We start from the raw sequence: 27,957 nt of genomic DNA, 5'->3' as shown, positions 1-27,957 counted from the left end.
ATGATGCCGGGTGTTGGCCCTGTGTGCCTCGGTCGTATGCAGTCCTGATTGTGGCGCTCACCTGCACGGCGCCAAACACGCATACGACCATCATTGGCACCAAGGCAGAAGCGACTCTCATCGCTGAAGACGACACGTCTCCATTCATCCCTCCATTCACGCCTGTCGTGACACCACTGGAGGCGGGCTGCACGATGTTGGGGCGTGAGTGGAAGACGGCCTAACGGTGTGCGGGACCGTAGCCCAGCTTCATGGAGACGGTTGCGAATGGTCCTCGCCGATACCCCAGGAGCAACAGTGTCCCTAATTTGCTGGGAAGTGGCGGTGCGGTCCCCTACGGCACTGCGTAGGATCCTACGGTCTTGGCGTGCATCCGTGCGTCGCTGCGGTCCGGTCCCAGGTCGACGGGCACGTGCACCTTCCGCCGACCACTGGCGACAACATCGATGTACTGTGGAGACCTCACGCCCCACGTGTTGAGCAATTCGGCGGTACGTCCACCCGGCCTCCCGCATGCCCACTATACGCCCTGGCTCAAAGTCCGTCAACTGCACATACGGTTCACGTCCACGCTGTCGCGGCATGCTACCAGTGTTAAAGACTGCGATGGAGCTCCGTATGCCACGGCAAACTGGCTGACACTGACGGCGGCGGTGCACAAATGCTGCGCAGCTAGCGCCATTCGACGGCCAACACCGCGTTTCTTGGTGTGTCCGCTGTGCCGTGCGTGTGATCATTGCTTGTACAGCCCTCTCGCAGTGTCCGGAGCAAGTATGGTGGGTCTGACACACCGGTGTCAATGTGTTCTTTTTTTGCATTTCCAGGAGTGTACATCCGTAGCAGCACTAATGCATTTGAGCTCAAATCGGAGGCTGTTAAGTGGGGCCGCGGAGCTGTGCGAAATTTCATTATCAAATGAAGTTGCGTATGTGATACAGTTAGTTAGTTAGTTGTTGACGGTGATCCGTCCGTAGGGGTCAGGAAGGTAATGTCAGGGGTAGTAGGCTATGCGAGAGCACAGATTTCATTTGCGTTTCTACAGTGACCTGTAAGCACAGAAACTCTGTACTATGCATTAGAGTCGTCTGTCACTAACGAATACAGAAACGCACCAGCGAATCTGTAGGACGAGTGAGGAAAAGGACTCAAACCTTAGTATTTCAGTTTTTCTTACGAGAAGCTATAAAAATGGGTCACAACATACAAATTCTAACTAATAGCTAGGCCTTAAGTTACAGTGCAAGCCAATGAAGAGCAAACGATAAAAACGTGTGTGATGTCTGCTCATAAATGAGTGCATTAACCCTTCGTTCCTCAGGCAACCATTGTTACGCCATTAAATTCCTTCCAAAAACTGTTGTCTTTCACACTAAGCACATAATGAACACGGAATTAGACAAAGGTGCTGAAATACCGTGTATCAGTAATGTTACAGAATCTATACGATACGAAACGCAAATATGATACCATGAAATAACAATGATACGCGTATCAGCACTTTTGCCACTGCATTCACAGTTAATGTCACTTCGTGAAATCTCTTCAAAAAATTATTTTCATCGTGATCTACGTGAAATCAGTAGAACAGCACATAGAGTGGCCCTGAAGACTTGTGAAGTATGAAGTTCATTATTTTATAGTACTTGTTGTTTTTGCATCCTCATTTTTCCCTCCTATATGGTTTACGGCTTCTTGGAATTTGCCCCTTCCAGCGTACGCCATCCTGCCTGTACCGCTCCCTTTGCCTGAGAATTTGTAAGTAGCCTGTTTATGTGTTTGTATGTTGGCAGCGCTGTAGACTGCATTAATATCACTGACAGTGCTGTACGCCCTCTGTAAGAGACTCTGTGGCTGGACGGACTTGCAGTTACAAGTTAATAGTAAGCTGTGCTAGCGGTGAGCAGTGCGCGAGCGGACGGTTTGGACGTGTGTCCTTCATGGGGATTTAGTGTTGGTTGGAAATGGATTCTAAAATGATTATTGACGTATCTGCTAATGTTTGGGATAGGGATTTATTGACGATTATATAATTTTTGGAACTGGACGTCTCATCATTAAGGTAAAATCTGCTAAATACATTGTTTGATTTTCAACGAAATCTTTCTTTCGCTGACCATATGCCTACTAGTAGTTAGAGATTTTAGTGGTTAGAATATTTTTATTTAGCTGGCTGTAGTTGCTGATTGCTGTATTTGGTCTAGCTCGTGTCACGAAGATTTTCTGTGACGTATGAAATGTATGGGTTATTGTTAGGATTTCTTCTAACTCAGGGTCATGCTTTTGTTTGCAGTCAGATATTGTGGGTCATAAATGAATAGGATAAGTTTGAGTAGCATTTGTCAGGGAAAATTCTGTAGTTCTGTGACATGATAAAAATAAGCAAAGGGACAGAAGGTTCAGTCTCACGCAGCAGTTTCAGTAGGTTCTGTAGCATTCAGCAGTTTAAGTAAAAACCTAGAAGTTTCGCCTGTGCCAATTGATCTTTTACTTCCCGCATTTCTCTTTTGTGTTGCGTATTAATTTGATTCTGATTTTGTTTAAGTTTACTGATTTCCTTGTACCCCTCTGTGTCAGTAAAGGCTACCGGTCTTGCATCATTCAAATATTCCTCTATCTTCGTAGATAAATTTGTTAACTGACTACTTTTTCCGATAATGTGCTGATTTCCTCCGTGTGGTTTTATGAACCAAATTTTAGAGTGTCCATTTGTGCCTTAGTCGTATCTACTGTTTTCCTGATTTTTTACAAGTTGCGTGACCGTATCGATAGATGCATCTGAGTCAATTCAACCTGCAAGGTATCGTGATTTTCGTGAACATTGATCTGCAGTTCTTTTATGGCTGTTGCATGATTCTGTAATGCTTTTTCATGTCGCGAAGAAATAGGCTGAAAATGATCACAAATTTGTGTTTTTACATCTTAATGGATCTTTTGACGCTTCGATTCGATTTTAAGTAGCTTAGCAGTTAAATCTTCACGTGTTTGTTAGAGTGTTTCTCTAATTTCGTCAATTATGTCTAACGTTTGAAGCTGTTGCTGTGTTTGTTTCTGATTTTGTTCCATTTGTTGCTGTGTTTGTTTCTGATTTTGTTCAATTTGTTTCTGATTTTGAATTAATTGCAATAACAATGCATTAGTCACTGAAAAATGTTCCTCTGTGCTCTTCAGCCATGCGTTTGCACCTGCAATGTTCGTATTTTGAAAAGCTGAAAATGTGTCTGGACTTAATTGAGAAAAGTGTAATGATGCAAAACCTGAATCTACGGTATCTGCAAGATTTTGTTCTCTTATTTCGCCTTCCTGATGCGAACTGTTACCGACCGATCGATCGACAATAGTCCACTTTCCATTTTTACCCCGTTATTTACTGTCTGGTCCATGTCCCTATGCACAGTTATCAAATTATTGTCTTGAATATTTGTCACGTCGTTACTAGGTGATTCTAACACGCTACGCTAGTCTTCACTGTCATTTCTCATTTTGCTTTGCCGGTTAGTGTTACGCTTTTCACACGCCACGATAATCACAGTATTTCTTAGGATAACACCCAAAAAACACAATTTGAAAATCAAAAATAGGAAGACACACTAAAATAGCACTGAAAATAATCAATATCTGATTAGTTGCAAACGCTACTGCGAAATACTTAGTGCAAATCCACACGCATTCCACAACTACTTTGCTCATTACAATACATTACAACAATGACAGACTACAACTACAAAGGAAATTCCCTATATACAACTATGCGCTAGCAGTAGACAATAACTAATTTCTAATTGTGTACTAATATTCAAACTACGAGAAAATCAGAAGATTCCAGTGAAGTATCCTCGGTTAAGGGCGACAGGTGAAACTTCTACGAAACTGCTGAATGCAACAGAACCTACTGAAACTGCTGGGTGAGACTGAACCTTCTGACACTTTGCTTATTTTTGTCATTTCACAGAACTACTGAACTACAGAAATGATTAACACAAAAGAATGGCCCTGAATGAGGAGAAATCCTAACAATTACCCATACATTTCATAAGTCACAGAAAATCTACATAACACGAACTACACCAAATACTGCAATCAGCAACTACAGCCAGCTAAATAAAAAGATTCTAACTACTATAGTCTGTAACTACTAGTAGGCATATGGTTAGCGAAAGAAAGATTTTGTTGAAAAGCAAACAATGTATTTAGGAGATTTTACCTTAATCATGTGACGTCCAGTTCCAGAAAATCTTCATGACACGAACTAGACCAAATACAGCAATCAGCAACTACAGCCAGCTAAATAAAATATTCTAACCACTAAAATCTCTAACTACTAGTAGGCATATGGTTAGCGAAAGAAAGATTTCGTTGAAAATCAAACAATGTATTTAGCAGATTTTACCTTAATGATGAGACAGCCAGTTCCAAAAATTATATAATCGTCAATAGATCCCTTTCCCAAACATTAGCAGATATATCAATCATCATTTTAGAATCCATTTCCAACCAACACTAAATCTCCATGAAGGACACACGTCCAAACCGTCCGCTCGCGCTAATACTACTCACCGCTAGCACAGCTGACTATTAACTTGTAACTGCAAGTCCGTCCAGCCACAGAGTCTCTTACAGAGGGCGTACAGCACTGTCAGTGATATTAATGCAGTCTACAGGGCTGCCAACATACAAACACGTAAGCAGGCTGGAATGAAATTTCCACTCTACAGCGGAGTGTGCGGTGATATAAAACTTCCTGACAGATTAAAACTGTGTGCCGGACCGAGGCTCGAAGTCGAGACCATTGCTTTCCGCATGCAAGTGCTCTACCAACTGAGCTACCCAAGCACGACTCACGACCCGTGCTCACAGCTTGAGTTCTGGCAGTACCTCGTCTCCTACCTTCCAAACTTCACAAAAGCTCTTCTGCTCTCTGGCAGAGCACTTGCCCGCGAAAGGCAAAGGTCCCGAGTTCGAGTCTCGGTCCGGCATAAAGTTTTAATCTGTCGGGAAGTATCACATAAGTAGGCTACTTACAGATTGAATAGGCCAGCGTATCCTACTAACAACTGGAAAACTGGACACAGAAACAAAGTTTCAAACAAATAGCTAGGCAGCGGAACTGTTCCAGATGTCTTATTACGCGCCCTTCTGAAAGGTACAATTACTATATACGTGTTTCACAAGTTACTGTACAGTGCATGGCGGAGTGTACATCGTATTAGTGTTATAGATTTTCTTTTTTATTTATTTCGAGTTCTGAGCGAGGGAAATTGACTGGCTCTATATGTCTGTACGCACCCTAGTCGCTGTTACCTGCTCTCATTATTCCAGGGCGAGATGTAAGTAGATGGCAGCATAATGACCTCACAGTTATCGATTATAGCTTCTCCCAATTTACCCAAACGGCTTTCGCGAGATCTATGTCTTCTTTTTTCCAAATATTGGCTTTTGCATTGCCCGAACACTGCTGTTATACTTTCGTATGGACTATACCTAGCTGTTCAGATCCTAGCTGTACACCCTTGAATTCTTTCGACGTCTGCTGACAAGCGTACTTGAGAAGGACTCCAAACAGGGGATCAATACTCTAAGATACTCGCACTGGCGTCGTGTATGTAATGTCCATTACAGATGCACTTCATTTTCCCAGAACCCTTTAAGCAATGATATATATATAATTACAGTAGCAGATGAAAAAGATAACATTCATTATTTTACGTTATAATTGACCTTAGGCCAAATAGGGGTGCACACTTTATCAGCAAACTTTGGATCACCCACACAATGAAGGCAAAATTTAATTTGAAAACACACTGAAGTAGGTTCTCCTTGACAAATGCTATTCCGCAAAAGAGTTACTTACTAATTTGGTTATGCTACAAAAACTTGTAAATGTTCTGGATGTAGCCATCTTTGCACTTGCGTGTAAAGAGACTCGTTCCACCTCATTACGACTAGTCATATAAATAAGCCGTGGACATGGAAATAACTAACAAATCTAAGTATCTCTGATACTAATTTTACATGATCGTCACTATCGATATCGCTTCTAAGTATCACCTCAAATGCGACGTACTGAAGATACTCACAACTGATTCTGTAATCCGATACTATCAGGTTACTTCACTGTATTTATCCAGATTTAAAGAAAGCTGCCATTCATTACACTATATGGAAGCCTTTCCACGTTTTCTTATGGTCGCCCGACAAGTACACTTTCCTGCAACAACAGCATTGTAAGTGAACTATTTTAGGCTGCTGCTGATGCTGTCTTATTAAAGGATTATGTATATTCAAAATGTGAGGGGTCCAGTTACGCATGCTTCACTCTCGATGTTACTCTCGTTTCTGTGGAACATTCGCTGTCCAGTATAACGTACTAGGTCGCATTAATCAAATAATCCTCCATTGAATCACATATTAGTGAAGATACTCCGTCTGATAGTATCTTGGTTATTAGTTGACGATATGGTACAGACTCGAAAGCCTTTCTCAAAACTAGGAAGGCAGAATCTACATGTACACCAGCCTATGCACGGAGGTGACAAAAGTCATGGGATCCTCGTGATATCGTGTCGGACCACCTTTTGCGTGGTGTGGTGCAACAGTTCGATGTGGCACGGACTGAACAAGTCGCTGGGAGTCCCCTGTTCAAATACTGAGCCCTGCTGCTTCCATACTCGTCCATAATTTCGAAAGCGTCGCCGGTGCAGCATTTTGTGCGCGAACTAAACTCTCGATTAAGTCTCATAAATGTTCGACGGGATTCCTGTTGAACGATCTGGGTAGCCAGATCATTCGGTCGAATTGTCCATAATGTTCTTGCAACCAGTAGCAGACAATTGTTGCACGATGACATAGTGTATTGGAATCCACAGAAATTCCATCATTATTTGGGAACATTAAGTCCACGACTGGCTGCAGATGGACTCCAAGTAGCCGAACATAACCATTTCCAGTCAGTGAGCGGTTCAGTTGGTCCAGAGGACCCAGTCCAGTCCAGTCCATGTGAACGCAGCCCGCACCGTCATGGAGCCGCCACCAGCTCGCACTGTGCCTTGTCGACGGCCCGGGTCCACGGCTTCGTGCGGTCTGCGCCACGCTGCAACCCTACCACCCCACCTTAACAGCTGAAGTCGGATTCATCGGACCAGGCCACGGTTTTCCAGCCGTCTGGGGTACAACCGATAGGGTCACGAGCCCAGGAGAGGCACTACAGGCGATGTCGTGCCGCTAGCAAAGGCACTCGCGTCGGTCGTCTGCTGCCACAGCCGATTAAAGCCAAATATCGACTCACTGACCTAACGGATAAGCTAGTCGTAGGTCACACATCGATTTCTACGGTTATTTCATGCAGTGTTGCTTTTCTGTTAGTACTGACATCTCTACGCAAACGCCGCTGCTCTCGGTCGTCAAGTGAATTATCCCTGGTAATAGGAAATGCCCGAAATTTGATATTCTCGACACTTTATTGACACGGTGGATCTTGGAATATTGAATTCCCTAATGATTTCAGAAATGGAACGTCGCATGCGGGTAGCTCCAACTGCAATTTCGCGATGAAAGTCTGTTAATCCCCTTCGTGCGGCCGTAATCGCATCGGAAACCTTTTCACGTGAATCACCTGAGTACAAATGACTCCTCTGCTGTTGCACTGCCCTTTTATACCTTGTGTACGCGATGCTACTGCCATCTGTATACGTGCATATCGCTATCCCACGACTCCTGTCACCGAGGTGTATTGCCTGGAAGGTGCCTCGTATGGATATAGCAAGCTGTGTTTCACACGAGTGGTTTTAATTTATGAATCTGTGCTGCTTCGTTGAGAGAAGCTTGTCAAACAAGATGACGAGAGTCTGCAAGCGTGGAGCGTGGGGGGGAGGGGGGCCTACTTGTGCAGGCGTCGGTCCCGCGAGGGCAGCGTGACGTCATCGCGCAGCTCCGGCAGTGGCCAGCCGAAAGCTCCGCCCACGCCGAGGCCGCCGCCGCCGCCGCCGGACAGCATAGCGCGACGACTGGCGACGCGCCGGTCTCCGCCTGACGACTGCCGAATGTGGCGTACGGCTTCCTGCTTGCGTAATCTCCACACCACACCACACAGCACAGCACGGCACGGCACCTCGCCGCTTTGGCGGCAACAGCTCGCGCTATCACCGCGAAGCTTCCTGTGTATACACTGCCGGCCAACACTTGTTTTCAGGATCTAAAATACTTTGTTTGCTTTTCTGCGAACTAAACCTCTTGCCATTAACACTGCAGCACCAGGAACGAAATCAAGTAACGTCATTTACCTTATTTAAGTTAATGGCTTCAGCAGTCATTAGATGTAATTTTATTATACGGCGACCAGTTCATATGACTCAGTGCACCATCCTCATGCCTTAACTGATGCTGAGGGGATGAAATACAATTAGTGGCTAACATCTGCCACCTGGCTTTCGTAGAATACAGTACCAGCGATGCTTTATCTGCAACCATCAGCTACCAACTCACTCCAGTCAGTTGGCAGGTGATGCCTGCAGACCGAAACTGGTTGGTTCGTAATAAAGTAACATCTAAATGACTGCTGCAGGTGTGCTGGTGTAAGCTGATGCCAGAACTCCAGCCGGCTAAGAGGTTGTGAGAAGATCGATAATAGACACCAGAGCAAGTGAGCCAATCAGCAGAGAGGCCAAAGACAGACTCGCAGGTAATGTGCCGGCAACGCCCTCTCGGCCACAAGTATTTAGAAGTGTTTAGATCGCCGCTGCGGACCAGTCGGCCCCCGTCAGTCATCTAGTGAGTGTAAAGTCACCAGTCGCAGTCCAATGGGAGTTGCAGTCGTAGTTTGCACAGCCTCTAGCTCAGAGTCAGTTAGTACCTAGCGACCAGAGTAGTGTACGCAGTGGGACTTGTACTTCACCAGCAGTGAGGCTCACTTGGACTATTACACTTGTACCATAACACTATCTTGAGTTAAGTAACTTCTTGTTCTTATGAATTTAGAATCCTGTTAATACGTGCAAGCTGTGTTGTAGAGGAGGATACCAGCCACCAAACAACATCCTCTCCTTGCTTCCCTTGCCAAAAGCATACAGTGACAACGAGACAACACAAAAGCAGGTGTTTCATTTTATTACATAAGTGAACAGTCAAAGTCCCACGGACCATGAACGACAAGGATGGACATACCTAAATGCTTACTTATTGTAAAAAATGGTTCAAATGGCTCTGAGCACTACGGGACTTAACTTCTGAGGTCATAAGTCCCATAGAACTTAGAACTACTTAAACCTAACTAACCTAAGGACATCACACTCTTCCATGCCCGAGGCAGGTTTTCGAACCTGGAACCGTAGCGGTCGGGCAGTTCCAGACTGTAGGGCCTAGAACCGCTGGGCCACCCAGGCGGGCTATTTATTGCACATACACAGTATACTGTGAAGAATACTTCATTTACTTTATATAAATTAGGGGTTACGCATGGAGCAATATTTAGCTGCCATCTTTGGCACCAACAGCCCTTCTAACGCAACTAGCCATCGATTCGAAGTGAGCTTGGTCTGACAAATACGGTTACGCCACTCCATGCGCTTCAGCTTTTTGCTAGAGTAAACCAATCGTAGTGGCTGGCAAGTGGTGATATACCAGTCTCTCAACAACTCGCGACCAGATACATGCTGTCGGTGTGTGTTAGTCCTGAAGAATGTGCTGGCCAGAGCAACAGTCGAATACCATCTGTATCAGGACTGGAGATCTCTACACATACTGTTACAGAAAATATGATGGTAAACAAATGATCAGATAAAAGTAAACAAGTGTCAAAATGTATGGCATGTGAAAATGTGGGCAAAATTTGAGAAGTTGTCGGTTTGTTTGTGATATCTGCCACGATAAACACTTCTCCTGAGTACGTGTATAAAGGAGACTCTCTGGATTCCACAGTTTACATTGTTGTGAAGTAAACTGTCCGGGTGAGAGAGACTCGGGTACCATGTGTGGTAGGAAGCAGATATTCACTTGTGTGAAAGCCGAATTTCGAAATGCTGTTGAAATAGTGGGAATTCAGTAAATAAGGTAATTTCCAACCAGATATCTGCGTGTGTTAAAATTGCAATCGTGAGTTGTCGCGTTTAGGGAACATTTTTCAGTTTTGGTTTGTAAATTTCATAACTCGCATTGTTTGTTTATTAAGATATTGTTGTTTCAATATCTCGTAAATGCATATTTTCATGAAAGAATCACATGACTCTTTACCCGTTTTCATTTTTTAACATTAATGTGAATTTTTTAAGGAAGTAGTTTTCGTGGAAGTTTTGTATAAAGAATTAACTTCGTATACCTGATATTTATTTACACATTTTACCTATGTATTAATAACAATGTCCAATGATATAGACATGTTCATATCTTTTAATTTCTGCTGATGAATACAAAGCTGAAGTGCAACCATTTTCCAAGCTATTTGACATTGAGTCTTTACATTTCAATGACTATTTGAAATTTTTTTAAGCACAACCCTTTTGCACTGCACATGGCAAGATCTATTTAAGTAGCGGAAAAACAGCAAAAAAACACATAAATTAGCACCGATAGCGGGGGGACACAAAGAGAGCGAGGAATTCCTGATAAAAGGTATGTAAGTGTCATAAAAAGAGAACGCAACAGAGCTTCAACACTAAAGAAAACAGCAGGAAAGAATTCTGTGGCGAAAATTCATAACTAAGGTTATAATAATGCCAACTCCAAAGAAGGCAGGTGCCAAACGCCTGGATAGCCACTCTCGTTAGTATGCAGCTATGGTGATTTGGGGAGGCTCTCTGGTCCCGGTTCGAATCCGCCCGCCAGACTGGTTACGAGGGCCAGCATGTTGGCCAGCCTGGATGTGGTTTTCAGTGGCTTTCCCACATCCCAATAGGTGAATACCGGGCTGGTACCCACGTCCCATCTCATAAGTTGTTCGACCACGTTCTGACAGTTGCACATGGGATATAATGTAGACATAGTCAGACGGCGTGCATCGGTGATGGGTGGAAGGGGGGACGAGAGTAGGAGGGAGTGGCCACAGGAAGTCCATCCGGCCACCCTATACCACTAACATTGTCAAAACCAGAGTAACTCATTGACCCCATGAAGATACGAGATATGGTCAGCAAAAATTAGAGAAAGAAGAAGAAGAAAGGGGGCAGGTGCTGGCAGATGTGAATATTACCAAAACATCAATTTTATCAGTCACGACTGCAAAGTACCGACATGATCAGTTTAGAGAAGAATGGAAAAACAGGTAGAAGTCTATGTCCTTGGCGATATCGACGTTCAAAATCTTATCCCGCAACTGTTAATAAAATTCACACACTCACATCCATATCATCCCACACTCATCTCACTCAAAGATATTGTAACCATCAAGGCAGCCTATCACACCTCCTGTCCACACAATACGGCGACACGAAGCTTTCTCCTAAACCTCAACACCAACATACCATCTTCTGTCCCTATTTCATCTATCCGCAACCATCAGTACTTGATTTTCAGCAAAGCCGTCTGCCCAAACAATTTGTAGACGGCCACAACCACCACAAAGCACCACCACTACTACCACTTCATGAGTCGCAACATCCACATTCAAATTTTTGACACATCCGTAATCATTCTCCACACAAATATCGTCAAGCTCGTTATTTAATGAGAAAGAGATTCTAAAGTTTATAAAAATTTATATTGTGTTTCACTTTTTTTAGTTACTCGGTTACTTTGTTTCCACTGTTCCAGATTTAAAAAAAATCTATTATATGATTGCCACTGTGCCGTCAAAAAGGTGAAAAATATCTGCTGCCAGCTAAGCACCGAAAAGGGACGATCAAATTTATAAAGATGTGTCAGCTAAGAAGTGTAGATAAGAAACCACTGTTAAATGCAGATATAGTAGCAGATAAATGACTAAAACACACTGAAGAACAGTTTAATATTGTTTATGGTAGATGATTCTTCGTATGACTATTTCTGTCCTATTCATTTCAACTATGGAGCAAAGGAAAATAAAAGTGGATTGTCTGTCTACCTCTGTGTGCGACACAATCTCTCGTATTATTCTGACGATCTCTTCGTGAGGAACAGGAAGGCAGAACTGTCACTGTGACTGCTTGGTTTCTGCTATAACGACCTCTCGGGGTCCTAGCACCATGCCAGTGATTTAGCCCACTGTCGTGCTTACTCGATGAGGACTACAAACGCTGAAGCTGTCCTCTAGAACTGCCAGCAGTAGCGTGTTGCGTGTGGCTTCTTTTAGAGATCGCAGTACTTTGCCAGAAACCTTCTCGCAAATACAAGTCTCTGCTTTCGCATTTCTTACTACTGATTTTAACTGTACATCCCATTTCAAATTGTTTCGTAGTGTAACTCTTAAATGTTGAAACGATGTGTTTGTCTACAGAAGTTTACCCTAACACTGTAATCGCTTACTAACGTGTTATTTTCCTCAAAGATATTAACCTGCATTTGCCCATATTTAGGGAGAGTTGTCTTTCATTATACCAAAGGAGATTGTTGTGCAATTCGTCCTGCTTTTTCTTATAGTTATCCAACGAAAATATTTTTCCACTTCAGAAATTCAGTAATTTCTTTGCCTTTCTTTAGGAAACATCGGATGTCACCTTTGTTACTGTTCAACTTTCAGGGTTTAATATAACTTACTATGTTCTATTAGTAAAATAAATTTTCATCATAATCACGTATTTTTCAGGATACTCAGTAGAGTCGTTCCCTGGTTATCAGTCGAGCATGTGATACAGTGTTGAACCTATTCAAATTTCGGGACGAGGGAATTATTTGCAAGATATCATGTGTGAATATAAGGAGCTGCTCTTCATACAAGTGGCTTTTCTTGAAACCATGCTGATTCTTTAAGATGAATTCTTTTCCTCCGGGAATGTCATAGCATTCGAGCTTTTAATGTGCACTGGACTTCCGCAGTGGACAGACTTCAGCGAAGATAGTACGTAATTATGTGCAAGCTTACTGTGACCCAGTTTCTAAATAGGAGTGACCTGTGGTGTTTCCTAGCCTCGAAGGAGTGCACAAGAGATTTTCGATAAATTTGAGTTAGTAAAGAGGCCATTCCCGTAGCGTTTTCAGTTACTTGCTCCCTCTCACTATTGTCTCCCAGTAGCAGGCGCGCTTATTTAAATGTCTGTTATTTGTGAATGTGTACGTGAAAAGCAGAATAATGGTGAGTACAATTTTGATGTGACGAAACAAGGTACTTACCTTCCTTGTGAATCTCTTTCTGGTTCACGCTTTTCAATAGGAAGCCATGTCGGCGGCGTGGCTATGCAATGACTTGGATGTTTAACTGTAGTGGTATGGTCCCGGTGAACGTGAGGAGTGCCTATAGAGTGTAATGTCGTGTTTCAGTTGTTATGATCCTCTAAAAGTGTTAGAAGTTCGCAGAACAGTGAATAATCTGAGCTCATACAAGGCAGGAACGAATGAATAAATGAGCAAACTGTAGACACTAGCTTGACAATTTTTCGTACAATGGCTCTATCCATACCCAGGTTAAACAAAATCAAATTGGAAAGTACAAGACTGACGTGGACATCATACTTGGAAAGAGCAGGTGTCCACTGTGTGTTCAGCGTACCTGAATGCCATGCGGGAGAGCTTCGTTCGATTACCGGTACTACCAGGAAATTTCTCCGTGGCGGGAGCACTGGAACGAGATACATTCCTCCTGTAACCTCCCCCTCACTTATCGACCTTAATGACAGTGAAAAATTAAACCGCGTGCACCTAATGGAAATTTGGGAAAAGCAATCGTCACCGAAGTTAATTTGTCGGTAAAGAGGGAGGAAAGGGTTACATCTTAATGAAAGAAAAAATGCAAATGAAATTGGTGGAAATTAATTTTGAGTAAAAGGTAAAATTAATAAAGAAAGTAAATGTGTGGTCGTTACGTTAACAATTAATTGGCGTTAATTAGATATTTGAGGTTTGGGGAAAATTACGGCCGCCAGTCCTATGGACAACTACTACAGTAACTGAAATGAAAGATTAAAGCACATATAATTAGCACTAAAAGCGTGGTAACTGAAGGTTGACACTTGCTGTGTGAAAACTGAATGTTTGTCAGAAGTAATAAATTTCTCTACACTCTGACTTAATTTAGCAAAAGAATTAATAAAACCGGAAAATTGAAAGTTAATTTAGTGACTGAAATTAATAGTGAACTTTGTTCTGAAGCACTACGAAATTCAATAAAATAAGTTAGTCTTGGGCTACATCAACAATCATTTCAAAAGCTACTTGAATCTACGCAATTTAGAAATAGGAGATTTAACTTTGAACTTGAATTAAATGATTCTGAATAATTAACAATAGTAAAATTTAGTACGTACCAAGCTGAGCTGCAGTCACAGGTAAGCTAAAAGATGTAACAAAGCTCACACTCTTAATTTCTGCTTGTGTAATCTAAATATTGTAGCCAACTATGAATGATTTAACTGAACTTTGAAATTAAAGCAGTGAAATGGAATGATATTACTTTAATGCTGGCGTATGAATTTCAAAGACACTCGCGTTCATTCCAGAAAAGGAAGGGACCGTGCTTGGTAATACAATTGGGACAATGAGCAACGAAGCTTCGTGCTAAGTTGCTGTATTTTTGTGATGCAACAATTTTTAAAGTTTGAAAAGCTGAGGTCTGCCATACAGTTCTAAAACTTTATGTGCTTTTAGTCTTCCTTGTTGGTTGATTGAAGGTTTGCAGTCGTCGATCGGGGAGGTGGAGACAGTCACTCATTGTCGGCCGTCGCTGTTGCAGAAGCTGCATGTTGGTGCGCCTTCTTCTCAACACTGTCACCAGGCGAAACGGGCTCTTGATGTGCGCCAGCTAATACTTCCCGTCCGCGACACCGTGTCAGAAACTATCACAGCAAGTTGAGCGCAATTACCTGCTGCCCAACCCCGAAAGCACGGCAACTTGCGGGAGTGTCACACCACATACCTGCTCCACCGCCCTACTCCAGCCAGACATCCGCTCTGCCCACGCTCCATTGGCAGAGCTAACACTACCAAAGCTCCTAAACACTTCGGTTTTCCACACGACCTAGGCAAGACCCAGCGTAAAAATACAAATAGTATTTACAAAAGAAACCAATTAAACATCTACATAAATGCATATATATATATATATATATATATATATATATATATATATACACACACACACACACACACACACACACACACACACACACACACACACACACACACACATATATATATATATATATATATATATATATATATATATATATATATATATATATATATATATAGTAGAAAAATTACAATATATAAAGACACAGAAATGTCATATCTTCAAGTAAGAAAATAAGGAAAAAAAATTATAGTACAATAGATGGATATAGGAGGATAATCATTTCTGGCGTTACACTCCTCTTGACTCTTGAGGGCAAATGAGCAGTTACTTGACCGAGTAGAAGCTCTTCCAAGGTCAAGAAAATCGACAACGCCCTCCACACCGCATCGGCAGAGGATGACATGGTGATCGGTCGGGTTCGATATGCCCGTCTGGGCCCAGAACGAGGAGCATAAGGAACAGGAGAACTGCCTGTCACAGAAAAGTCTGGAAACTATGATGTAGATGCACTTGGCTGGGTACGTTCTCACGATAAAACAGTGCATGTTCATTGTCGAGTGTTATGTATCTATCTATCGCTTGAGCCTTGTCCCACAGTTACGCAGGGTCAGTCATCGTTAATCGGATTTGGCATGTTAATGTTTAAGGGGCGGCCGGATGCCCTTCCTGCCGCCACCCCGCACCCCCTGGGATGGAATTAGTGCACACCATCTGTCTGCGTCGAGTGTAATCCATGGAATAGTGCGAAAGTGTTCAAATGTCTGCGAGCCGTGTAACTGAGACGGAACATGGGGATCAGCACAGTATTCACCTAGCCGGATGTGGAAAACCGCCTAAAAACACATCCAGGCTGGCCGACACATCGGCCCTCCTCGTTAATCCGCCGGGCGGATTCGATCTGGAATCGGCGCGCCTGCCCGAGTCCAGGAAGCAGCGTGTTAGCGCTCTCGCCTACCCTGGCTGGTTCATTGTCGAGTGTTATGTGAAACACAATTCGTGGAAAACATGTGCGAATATGTTAGCGCAAGAGTTTAAAACTGGAACTACATTTTCGCCTTGTTTACTTGTTTCAGTGTACTGTGGATGTAACATCTGCTTTATGTCGGTATCTGTTGTTAAGCCTAGGTAACGTTGTGCTAGGGTACAACTTAAACTAATGTATACTGTACATTGTCAAAAAAAGCTGTAGAATCATATTTTCAGTGCTGATATGGGCACGTATGCCAGTAAACTAAAAGGATAAAATTGGTAGTGTTTAGGTAAAAGTTCCCGCAAAATCTACGATGCAAAAATTAGTATAAAACAGCAAAAAACGGGTCTGTAGCAAAATTCGGATATAGTTCAAACGCCAGAAAACATTGCTCGAGCGGAGGAAACCCTGGAAAAAATTCCGACAAAATCTCGATACCGTGTTTTGATCTCTCAGGTTTTCTCGGCGCGACTGATGAATGGTGTCCTCCCGGATATTCTGCCGAGTTATTGTTACCGTTTATGCACAATATTTCGACGACCGACCCTGCCTTCTTTTTCAGGTGCTGCGAGTTTTGCTGTTATGTCTAGTCGCTGCCTCGACTTCAACCAGACAGTTTTGCGTTTTGTGTACTGGCTGCCTAGACTTGAACCAAACAGTTCTGTTTTTATGTGTACTCGCTGTCTGGACTCAAAGCAGATTGTTGGAGTCATGCAGTGAGTACACGTAACAGCAGTATTCGCAGCATCTGAAGATGACTTTTACTGCTAACGTCTAGGAACTGTTTAATCCAGATGTAGATCAACCCACAGGGGAAGAATGACTGTACAGATATTTTGAGCAAGACGGAGCAGCTGCTCTCACTGCCTTTACAGCCCTGTCGCGAGTGGATGAGGTTCTGTGAGGAAACGGCAGTCAGCGGAGGCAGTTGCAGTCTTTTGTCTACTTCGACCACTTGATTTCTCTTCCAGTGGTTTTTAGCTGTAGGGCAAATTGAAGGGTCAGATACATTCAATTCTCACACATTGGAATAGCTACAGCACAACTCTGGAAACGGTACTGTTGCTATCCCTCAGGCAGAGATGCTGTGCGTGTTCCGCAATTTGATAAACACAGTACTGCATCGAGGTCAAAGGGGCGATTTGCATCTTCTGTATGTTCGCTAACATGGACCAATCCCGTGTCAATCATATTCTAAATATTTATTTGTACCATTTTTATTTTTCGCTTTGTAAGTCACAAAGGCGATTCATGTGCACATAATATTGCTTCATCAGAAGAGGTATTCTTGGAATGCTATTTAACTTGACAGCAGTTAATATACAACATTTAGATTGTAAATTGTGATCCATATTTTTTATTATGTTAATCTGCAAAAACCGTTCAATCTGTAATGTCCGCTAACACTTGAGATATTTAAATTGCGACCCTGTCCGCACTAAGTGTTAGTTCAAAAACTGCAGGTTCCTTAAGGCTGCAATAATTTTTCGGCAATAGCACTTCTTTTTAGTTATGGTATTGAGTGAGATGCAATATTACGACATCTGCATGGTCAAGGCAAAACTTACTGACGGCAGAAATACTCATTTGCTGTAGACCTGGCTCTCTCTGCTCCCGCTCTGTCGAGATCGTAAACGGGATACAAAAGCATCTAGATTAGATTAGATTAGATTAGTACTCGTTCCATAGATCATGAATACGACACTTCGTAATGATGTGGAACGTGTCAGGTTAATAAAAGTTGTCTATACAAGATATAACAATACACAAAATATTACATGACACTTAATTTTTTTAATTTTATTTTTGGTGGGGTTGGGGAAATTACCCACTTATTATATCCAAAAATTCATCTGATGAGTAGAAGGAGTTGCCATTAAGAAATTACTTTATTTTTCTTTTAAATGCTATATGACTATCTGTCAGACTTTTGATGCTATTAGGTAAGTGACCAAAGACTTGTGGCAGCATAATTTACCCCCTTCTGAGCCAAAGTTAGATTTAACCTTGAGTAGTGAAGTTCATCCTTTCTCCTAGTGTTGTAGCCATGTACACTGCTATTACTTTTGAATTCGTTCGGAATGTTAATAACAAATTTCATATGTGAATATATATATTGTGAGGCTACAGTGAAGATCTCTAGCTCTTTAAATAAGTGTCTGCAGGATGATCTCGGATGATCTCCAGCAATTATCATTATCTGTCCCTGGCCACAGGGCGAGTGGCAACCACCAACATTTTCGCCGTCTACAGCGCTCTCCGCTCTCCCTCACATTCGGTCATAGCGGATGAAAGTGACTCATTGGGGAGTAAAGCTTGCCACGATCGTGCCACCATGTCACACTAACCTGATAAGTGAACGCAGTGCTTTGGCCAAATATGCTGAAATGCAACTCTCGACTTCGTGGGAAAAGGCGAGTTCGCATATATATGTGAATGGGATGAAAAATAAAATTTCGTATAATTCTGGTAATGAGATAGTAATAAATGAAACTGAGAATTAACATCCCAGCAGCAAGCTACAAGGGTGACAGAGTTAATAAATAAAAAGATCGTTGAGACAGTTAAGTTTATTGTTTATAACTGTACTGGTCGCTGTCATACGCAGTCGGAAATTTCACTTACTTAAATTGTCTTTACAGCAGTGATTTCGGCGATATGATGCCAGATAGGTCCCTACATGCTTTGATATCATTCTCCGCTAAATATTCTGGAAGAAGGTTTGCAGTGGGGGCAGTCAGTATATAAAACACATAATAAATAATTAATCACTAGTTCAAATGGCTTTTGAGAACGATGTACTTCCTGCAAATATGGTAGCTTATTTGACTACAGTTATTCTGAATCATCGCTACTATCAACAAGTTGTCTCTCCAGTATGTCTTCGAAGCTACGGGGTTAGTTTTACAAAATGACGGCTTTTCCTTCCTTGACGTAGCGCAGAAAATGGCAGTCTTCAGTCTAGAGAAGAGTACCAATGTAATCCATGCAGTCTACGTGCCACGAGCTGAATTAGCTCGTAATTCTGGATGGGGTCTCCAAAAACGCATAAAATGCATTGGCCTACTGCACCGGACCGCTTTTAAGACTGCCCTACTGGCTGTTACTGCCGTCCTGTATCTCTCCCACACACAGCGGTGACCCTCCGGGTCTGGCAAACTCCTGCCTGCTTCTGTCATAAAGGACCCGTCCCTGTATCTTTTGCATCACTCGGCTTATTCGTTGTCCTTCATCCTACTTCTCTAGGTTAATAATTTAGAAAAATATTTTAAAAACGGTAGTTTTTTGGTCTAAAGTAAAAAATTTCAATCTTATTTATTTATAAATACAATAGTTTGAAGATAGGCCGTATTCTTGAGAAACACTGTCTTAGGTGATCTTCCGGCCCCCCCACGAAGATTTGCAGCTTTACTCGGCTCTGTGAAGGACGATTTACAGCATCGTAAAGCGGATGTGTATCAGATTCCTCACGTCAAACAACACGCACCGTTCATTAGAGATGTGTGGAGCATCGAAGATACACTCGCTTATTACAGCTAGATAAGTCAGCTCTACTGGTACTGCTAATGAGATTTTAATGCAACATTTTGGTTTACTTGAAAATACATTCTGGATTTAAAGTACTTTCAATGAGATACCAGGTGACACAGTGGTTAGTTTATGTGACAGCTTCACGATTTTATCACGACGCTACTAATGAGTGACAATTTACAATGTTGCTTTTGCAGTGTTTCTGTTTTATATCTGCACAGTTTTTCTGTATTATTATGGAAAGTAAAACATGTTTTAGTAGTAACTTTTGTGGTATAGCTACAACGAGACTGCCTCTTCCGTAGCACAACAATAAGTTATAGCACAGTACTTTCTTCATCACGGCAATAAACGTAATAACTAAGATATCTATACGCAAAGCATTTCACTTTTGTTGATCATGAGGTAAGTACATTGGCTTCTGCAGAACTTAGCTTTCGTAGGACGATAACTATGACACTTCCACAGAGATTATCTTACAACAAGACGCACAGTTTAGCGCTACAGTACACGTATTTGAGTGATTAATTTTGTACTTAAATCATTTATTTTTAAAGATATTTGAAGTACAATGATACAAAGGTTTTCCGTGATACATTTCATTCCATTGCTGTAATCTGTAACACCTGAGGGTATAATTACATGAATCCTCAGGGGGTACACGCCTACTTTGTGCACCATGTGTGTGGCAAGCACAAGGAGCCCTAGCTAATATGGTATTTGCTTATACAACTTTACACATCGGTACCATATTTCTCTAACACATAAACTACACAGCTATCTGGTCATTTAACTGAGAGACAAACATTTTTTTGACTACATCAGCGACACATGTTTACGCAATTACACAGTTGGATAACTTCATACTTATAAAATTGTATTTTGTCTGTACGTAGTGAACTGTTCATATTTTTTTGGAACCATTGTGATACTATGAGAGCTTTGAATGATGCATTTGGTATGAGATCATAATTTTTAAAGTACGTTTGAGGTAGATGATACTATTGAAATGGGCAGAGAATTTTCTTTAGGTTTTGAAATTATTGCAGAAAGCCACGACGTTTTTGAGATTTGACTGAGGTGTTATGATGATATTATTACGACGACAATGTGTATTATGCTGCTGAGGTATGTTTATGATTAATAAGCTGATGGTATATGAGTTATTTGATTATGCTACGTATCTGTTATGATGAAATATTGAAGAAGTCTCGACGAATATGTATATGTGTAATAAGGTAAGGAATAACGAGTAGTGGTTAGGGACTCTGGTTTGTGAAAAAGGATGTTGGAAACCAAGAATCATACTTTAAGATTTATGAAATGTATGTAAATGCGTGAATGTATACCAATGCCGACGAAAATTTTTTGGACACTGTTATATCAATAGGATTTTGTTTCTACACATTTGTAACGCAAATTCTCAACCTGTGGAATTTTTTTATATGAGACTACCACTGTAGCAGAAACTGCTGTCGTAAATATTTCAGTAAGAAAGGTAAGTGACCACCTGCACGTAATGCGTTTTGGGCGCCCAGCTGAGAAGTAGTTGTCTGAGAAAAGAAAGCCATTAGGTGGAGAAAAAAAGAGGCCATTATCCCTGCCATTGACATTCCTTTAGAGAAAGCATCACAAATACGACATGCTCATTACTTGGAAAGATACTTACATCTGCACAACTGATTATGACAAGCGTCTTTCTACAAGAGTTGAGAGAATTTCTACTAAGTTATGAAATGTCACATGACTATTGAATGATATTTTTATGCTCGCTTTTCATAGTTGCTTACTTCATTTGATATCTAGTTTCCAGCTGTGTTGCAGCATTGGTTTTATAAAATAAAATAAAATGCATTTGCTAATGTGAACACTTTCTGTCAACAGATCTATTAAATAATAATTTTGTGGAATAAGATTTTGTCACTCTGCAGCGGAGTGTGCGCTAATATGAAACTTCCTGGCAGATTAAAACTGTGTGCCCGACCGAGACTCGAACTCGGGACCTTTGCCTTTCGTGGGCAAGTGCTCTACGATCTGAGCTACCCAAGCACGACTCACGCCCGTTCCTCACAGCTTTACTTCTGCCAGTATCTCGTCTCCTACCTTCCAAACTTAGAGAAGCTCTCCTGCGAAACTTGCAGAACTAGCACTCCTGAAAGAAAGGATACTGTGGAGACATTGGTTAGCCACAGCCTTGGGGATGTTTCCAGAATGAGATTTTCCCTCTGCAGCGGCGTGTGCGCTGATATGAAACTTCCTGGCAGATTAAAACTGGGGGCTAGTTCTGCAAGTTTTGCAGGAGAGATTCTGTAAAGTTTGGAAGGTAGGAGACGAGATACTGGCAGAAGTAAAGCTGTGAGGACCGGGCTTGAGTCGTGCTTCGGTAGCTCAGATGGTAGAGCACTTTGCTGCGAAAGGCAAAGGTCCCGAGTTCGAGTCTCGGTCGGGCACACAGTTTTAATCTGCCAGGAAGTTTCAATAATTTTGTGATCCACATTCTTCAAAAAAGGAGCACTTGGAAAGGAAAGAACAATAAGAAGGGACTAGTAACAGTAACTGCATACATAATTTTCTTTTCAAGTACATGGTTATATTTATTATTACAATACGTTGTTGTGGTGCACCACTTTAATTACATAGACACTAAGATGTGACATAGGTATTAGACATGGCCATCTTTACTGTAATATTTTTTCTGCTTGAGCTTTGTCATGTTTAGATATAAGTTATTGCATTTGGTGCTGCTCTTTGCCAGGCATAATGTTACTGAATTTGACTTTGTATTACTTTGTTAAGCCAGTTTTACTACTGATTTATTTTTATTGTTTGCTGCACATTGCCTTATATTAGTTGTAATATTGCAATTGCTTTGCTAATTTCTCTAATGCTGCTTGCTTCGCCAATTTCCATTTTTTTGTCATTGCTGTTTGTATTAATTGTTATGTGCTGCTGCATTGCCTTGTCCCTTAGTTTAGCATCTGGGCTCAGTAGATTTAAGTTAGCTTAAGATGGGGTAGGCTATATAAGAGAACGAGTTGTGATGAATGGAAAGAAATGCATTGAGAAGCTATAAGAAAATGGTTTGGCCAAAAAGTACTTTGAAAGACGATAAGAACAAAAAAGTAGGGTTTAGGGACAACAGGTTTAAGTAGGATTGTCTTGGAAATAAATGATGAGGTAGAATAATGGAAAATAAATAATGAGGTAAGAAATATGTGAACATATAAATACAGAAAGCATGCTTGGATAGGATTTTTTTGGTGGAAACAAATGTTGAAATAAGACTGAAGATCTATGGAATGAAGTTTTGGGTTGGACTGCAGTACCAAATGCACCATGAAAACGAACCGTGTCTTTCCTTTCGTATTATTCCGCTATGTGTTTATGTATCCTTGTGTATTTGTCTTTTTCCAGTCTTTATGTGTTTAGCTAATAAGATTTATGTCGTAGAATTTTTTCTAATAGTATGTTATTTTCTTTGTAAAGATCCTTAGACATTATTTATTCTGATTGTTTTAATGCTCATGAGTGAAGTTGATGTTTCAAAAGTTATTCTGATCTTTTATGTATTTACTTATGTCGTAATTTCTGTAACACTGATGTATATGTTACTTCAATTCTTTTGTAAAGCCCGTATTGCCACAAATGTTATCTGTATTGTTATGTTCTTTAATGATATATTTTGTACCTTTGTTATTGTATTCTTATGTTATAAAATTGTAATTGACACCACTTCATCAAATTAAGTAACTTGTAAGTTACATTTCGCTGCGCACGTTTCTGTTGGTCATAGTATATGGGCAATATGTGAGAAGTAAGGACTGATAGTGTTTGCACGTGTGTTAATAATTCAGGAAGGGACTGGATAACAGCATTGCTGGTTCTAAGGACATTTCAAAAAAAATTTTGTGAGTGCACAGGTGGTGGTTCATTGACTTGCTATATTGTCCACAAGACTCTTCGATGGTGATTGTGCACCTGCACAGTCGCAACAGATGGTTGCTGGCCGTCTCTACAAGGACTACAGCGGGTCTGCACTTTTGATAACCCACCAATACCATTATTTCTACAAGGACTGCAGTGGGTCTGCACCTTTGGTGACCCACCAATACCATTATTTCTACAAGGACTACAGTGGGTCTGCACCTCTGGTGGCCCACCAATACCGTAACCTCTACCAGGAATACAGTGGGTCTGCTCTGTGACGACCAACCTACCAATATTCTGCAAAACTTCGACTGACTCTGCTGTGGGTTTGCTCTGTTGTGGCCCATTACCTGTCTGCATGTCAAGAGTCAGCACTGTCTCTCCGTTGGAAGGACAACACTACTTCTTCAAGACTGCATGGAAATCCACTACTTCCGTGTGCATTTTCTTTTACTGCTCAGACTTTGAGAAAAAAAAAAACACTGCAATTTTACTGTGATGAATGATCAGGACTGTCTTTATGGACTGTGAGAAAATTTTAGCCTTTGACCAACATTGAATCAATAAGTGTGTGCATTTGATTTCTTTGTTATTGTAATTATGAAAACTTTTTTAAAATCTGTATTGGCCACTGCCCAAAAAAATTTGTAAAATTTTTTGTGGGGAGCATGGGGGCTATGTAAGTAGACTGTATAGGTTCTTTTTATTGGTAACGCCACATAGCGCTCTGTATGAAAATCACTGGCTGTGCTGTGTGCAGTCTGTGGCTGGTTTGCATTGTTGTTGGCTATTGTAGTGTTGGGCAGTTGGCTGTTAACAGCGCGTAGCATTGTGCAGTTGGAGGTGAGCCGCCAGCAATGGTGGATGTGGGAAGAGAAATGGCGGAGTTTTGAAATTTGTAAGACTGGATGTCATGAACTGCTATGTATATTATGATTTTTCAACACTATTAAGGTAAATACATTGTTTGTTCTCTATCAAAATCTTTCATTTGCTAACTATGCCTATCAGCAGTTAGTGCCTTCCGTAGTTTGAATCTTTTATTTATCTGGGAGTAGTGGCGCTCGCTGTATTGCAATAGTTCGAGTAACGAAGATTTTTGTGAGGTAAGTGATTTGTGAAAGGTATAGGTTAATGTTAGGCAGGGCCATTCTTTTGTAGGGATTATTGAAAGTCAGATTGCGTTGCGCTAAAAATATTGCGGGGCATATAAGGCCGCGCTTGGCATCTTGTCGTTTTCCCCCCTTACTCTGTTTTATTTTCCCCTTTTTTATCTTCTTGTGTATGTATCATTTTATTCTTGTTTTAGTTGTCGTGTCACTCGGCTGAAAAGTGACGGATTGTGCCACTGATAGCGTTCCCCTGCCCATATTGGCCAGGGGAATGAAATCACAATAAAGAAAAAAAAAAAAAACATCTTGCCATCAGCCTTGTGACTCACTCTGAAGATGGCTGGACGATACGCGGCCGAAATATCAGTGGAGGAAATTTTATTTTCGCGGCTGCATGCCTGAAATTTAATGGCCTATAGCAAGTCAGAGTTTATATAATAATATAAAAATATTTCTTATTAAAAACCTAAATAGGCTGTATTGATATTCCACAATATTATATTTTTAATAGTTCGTTATGAATCGGCATTCAGCTTCTTAGGTCTAAGGGCCGAAAGCTCCTCCATAACGAACTATTAAATAATTATTATTGTGGAACATTAGTACCATGTACTTAAGTGTTTAATATGTCTGTATTCCATCAAGAACTGACGGGATATTCCATAACTATTATAAAATGTTTTTGTTTGAATTTGTCTCTTAGGTTTTCCGCCAACGATGTTAGTGACGCTCAGCCATTTATATTCTACACATTCAAGGATTACTTTGATAATACAGACTAGTGGTTTGGTAAAACATGTAACACATACAAATAAACATAATCATAATACAATGGTTGTCCAGAAAATAAGTTCCGATCGATCGCTAAACAGAAACCACAGTGAAAATCAGAAACATTTTATTTGCAGGAGTTAGCCACACTTGCCAGATATTTTTCTACAAAGTCACCGCTCCGACTTAGACATTTGTAAGAGTGTTATACCAAATTTCCGACACCATCTTCATAGAAGGCAGCCGCCTGTGCTTTCCGATAATTCTCCACACTGGTCTATTGCGTGTAGCCTGTGGCCAAGTGTTGTCTTTGTATACAGCGTTTCATGTGGACCGAGATGATAGGGCGAGCCAATTAGGGCTGTGTTGTGGGTGATCCAACATGTCCCACTGAAAAGGCTGCAGGAAAATCTTCACTGCCCCTTCAGAGTGTGGCTGAGAATTGCCATGAAGAAGGAAATGCGTGGCAGTTGTGTTAGGTGGGCAGCATTCATTAAGGCGAAGCCTCTCAGTGGGCAATCCAACTTGGCGGAAGACATCGTTGTTCTAGACACCTTCACTCGCTCACAGTGGGCTCACAAGTGAAAAGAGCGTCTTGATGCGACCTCCGGTCAAACTAAAGATACTACCCAACACATCTTTGCAAAGCTTCATCGAGTTTTCACTGTGGTGTCTATTTCGTGCCTGATCAGAACTTACTTTCTCGGCCACCCTTGTAAAGCCTATATAATTTCACATTACAATTTCACACTGTTTTCCTTCTTTCTTTCTTTTCTGAAGCCAACGGCCTTGCCGCAGTCGTAACAACATTTTCTGTCAGATCACCGACGTTAAGCGATGTCGGGCTAGGCTAGCACTTTGATGGGTGACCATCTGATCTGCCAAGCGCTGTTGGCAAGCGGGTGCACTCAGCCCTTGTGAGATAAACTGAGGAGCTACTTAATTGAGAAATAGCAGCTGCGGTCTTGTTAACTGACATACAGCCAGGAGAGCAATGTGCTGACCACATGCTCCTTCATATCTACATCCAGTGACGCATGTGGGTTGAGGATGACATGGCGGCCGGTCGGTGCGTTGGGCCTTCATGGGTTGTTCGGGAGGAGTTTTTAGTTTTCTTTTCTGAAAAACCCTGCACTCAAAGCGTTGCAGAAATGTAACAGAAACATCTTTTCCTCTTTCTCAGCTCTACATCTTACTCGTTACAGAGTGGTGCTTATTCAGGTTAGCAATTGGAATTTATGACACACGAATGGAAACCAAAGCTCATCGCCGTGGTCCTGACATCAGCTGACAGTGTGTGTATTGTTAAATTACAAAGCAGTTACAGCTGCGTCTATAAGATTACTCTGCAGTTTACAATTATGTGACTGGCGGAGGTTTCATCGAACCACCTTCATGCCATTTCTCTACCTTTCCATTGTTGAAAAACACACAGGAAAAACAAACGTGTAAATCTTTGTTTGTGGTCTGATTATTCTAATTTTATTATGATGATTATTTTTCGCTGCTTAGGTGGGCGTCAACGTAATATTTTCATACTCCTAGCGCAGGGTTGGTGATGGAAATTTTATGAGAAGATACTGTCGCAACGGAAAACGCCTTTCTTTTAATGATTATCACCAAGGTTCGTGTATCATATGTGTGGCGCTCTCTCACCTATTTTATGATAACACAAAACGAGTTGCCCATCTCTGAACTTTTCAATGTGTGTATTATGTATGAAGTATCTGCAGTGACAGGGGAGTGATAAATGAATGAAGGAATTAATATTATTATATCTCTTTAAAAATTCTTTGTTTGCTTTTACAGAACCTTCTTTGGGTTTACTGAAACTGCTGAATGCAACTGAACTTACTGTCTCGTTACTTATTTTTTATCATTTCTACATTGACCTACATAATTTTCCCTGACAGAGACAATTCAAGCTTAACCTATTCAGTTATTTCCCACAATATACAAGCGCAACACAATCTGATTGCTCTAAAATGACAACCTGACTTCAAATAATTAACACAAAATAATGGCCCTGAACTGGAAGAAATCCTAACAATAACCCACACTTATTATAAGTCAGTTACGTCACAGAAAATCTTCATAACACGAACTACAGCAATTACAGCAAGCAGCAACTACAGCCAGCTGAATAAATAGATTATAACTACCATAGGCTCTAAGTACTAGCAGCAATATGGTTAGCAAAAGAAAGACTTTGTTGAAGAGCAAACAATGTATTTAGCGCAGATTTTATCTTAATCGTATGACATCCTGTTCCAAAAATTATATGGTCGTCAATAATTTCACTACCCAAACATTAGCAAATACACCAATCATCATTTTACAATGCATGTCCTACCAACAATAAGTCTCGATGAAGGACACACGTCAAAACCGTCTACTCGCCAACAGCTAACCGCCAATGCCAGCTGCAAGTCCGTAGATTAGATTAGATTAGATTTACTTTCATTCCAATTGATTCGTAGTGAGGAGGTCCTCCAGGATGTGGAACATGTCAGAAAAAC

Source organism: Schistocerca cancellata, chromosome 6 (genome assembly GCF_023864275.1).
Source record: "Schistocerca cancellata isolate TAMUIC-IGC-003103 chromosome 6, iqSchCanc2.1, whole genome shotgun sequence".
Lineage (NCBI taxonomy): Eukaryota > Metazoa > Arthropoda > Insecta > Orthoptera > Acrididae > Schistocerca > Schistocerca cancellata.
The sequence above is the reverse complement of the archived record's forward strand: the minus strand, read 5'-3'. Positions refer to the sequence as shown.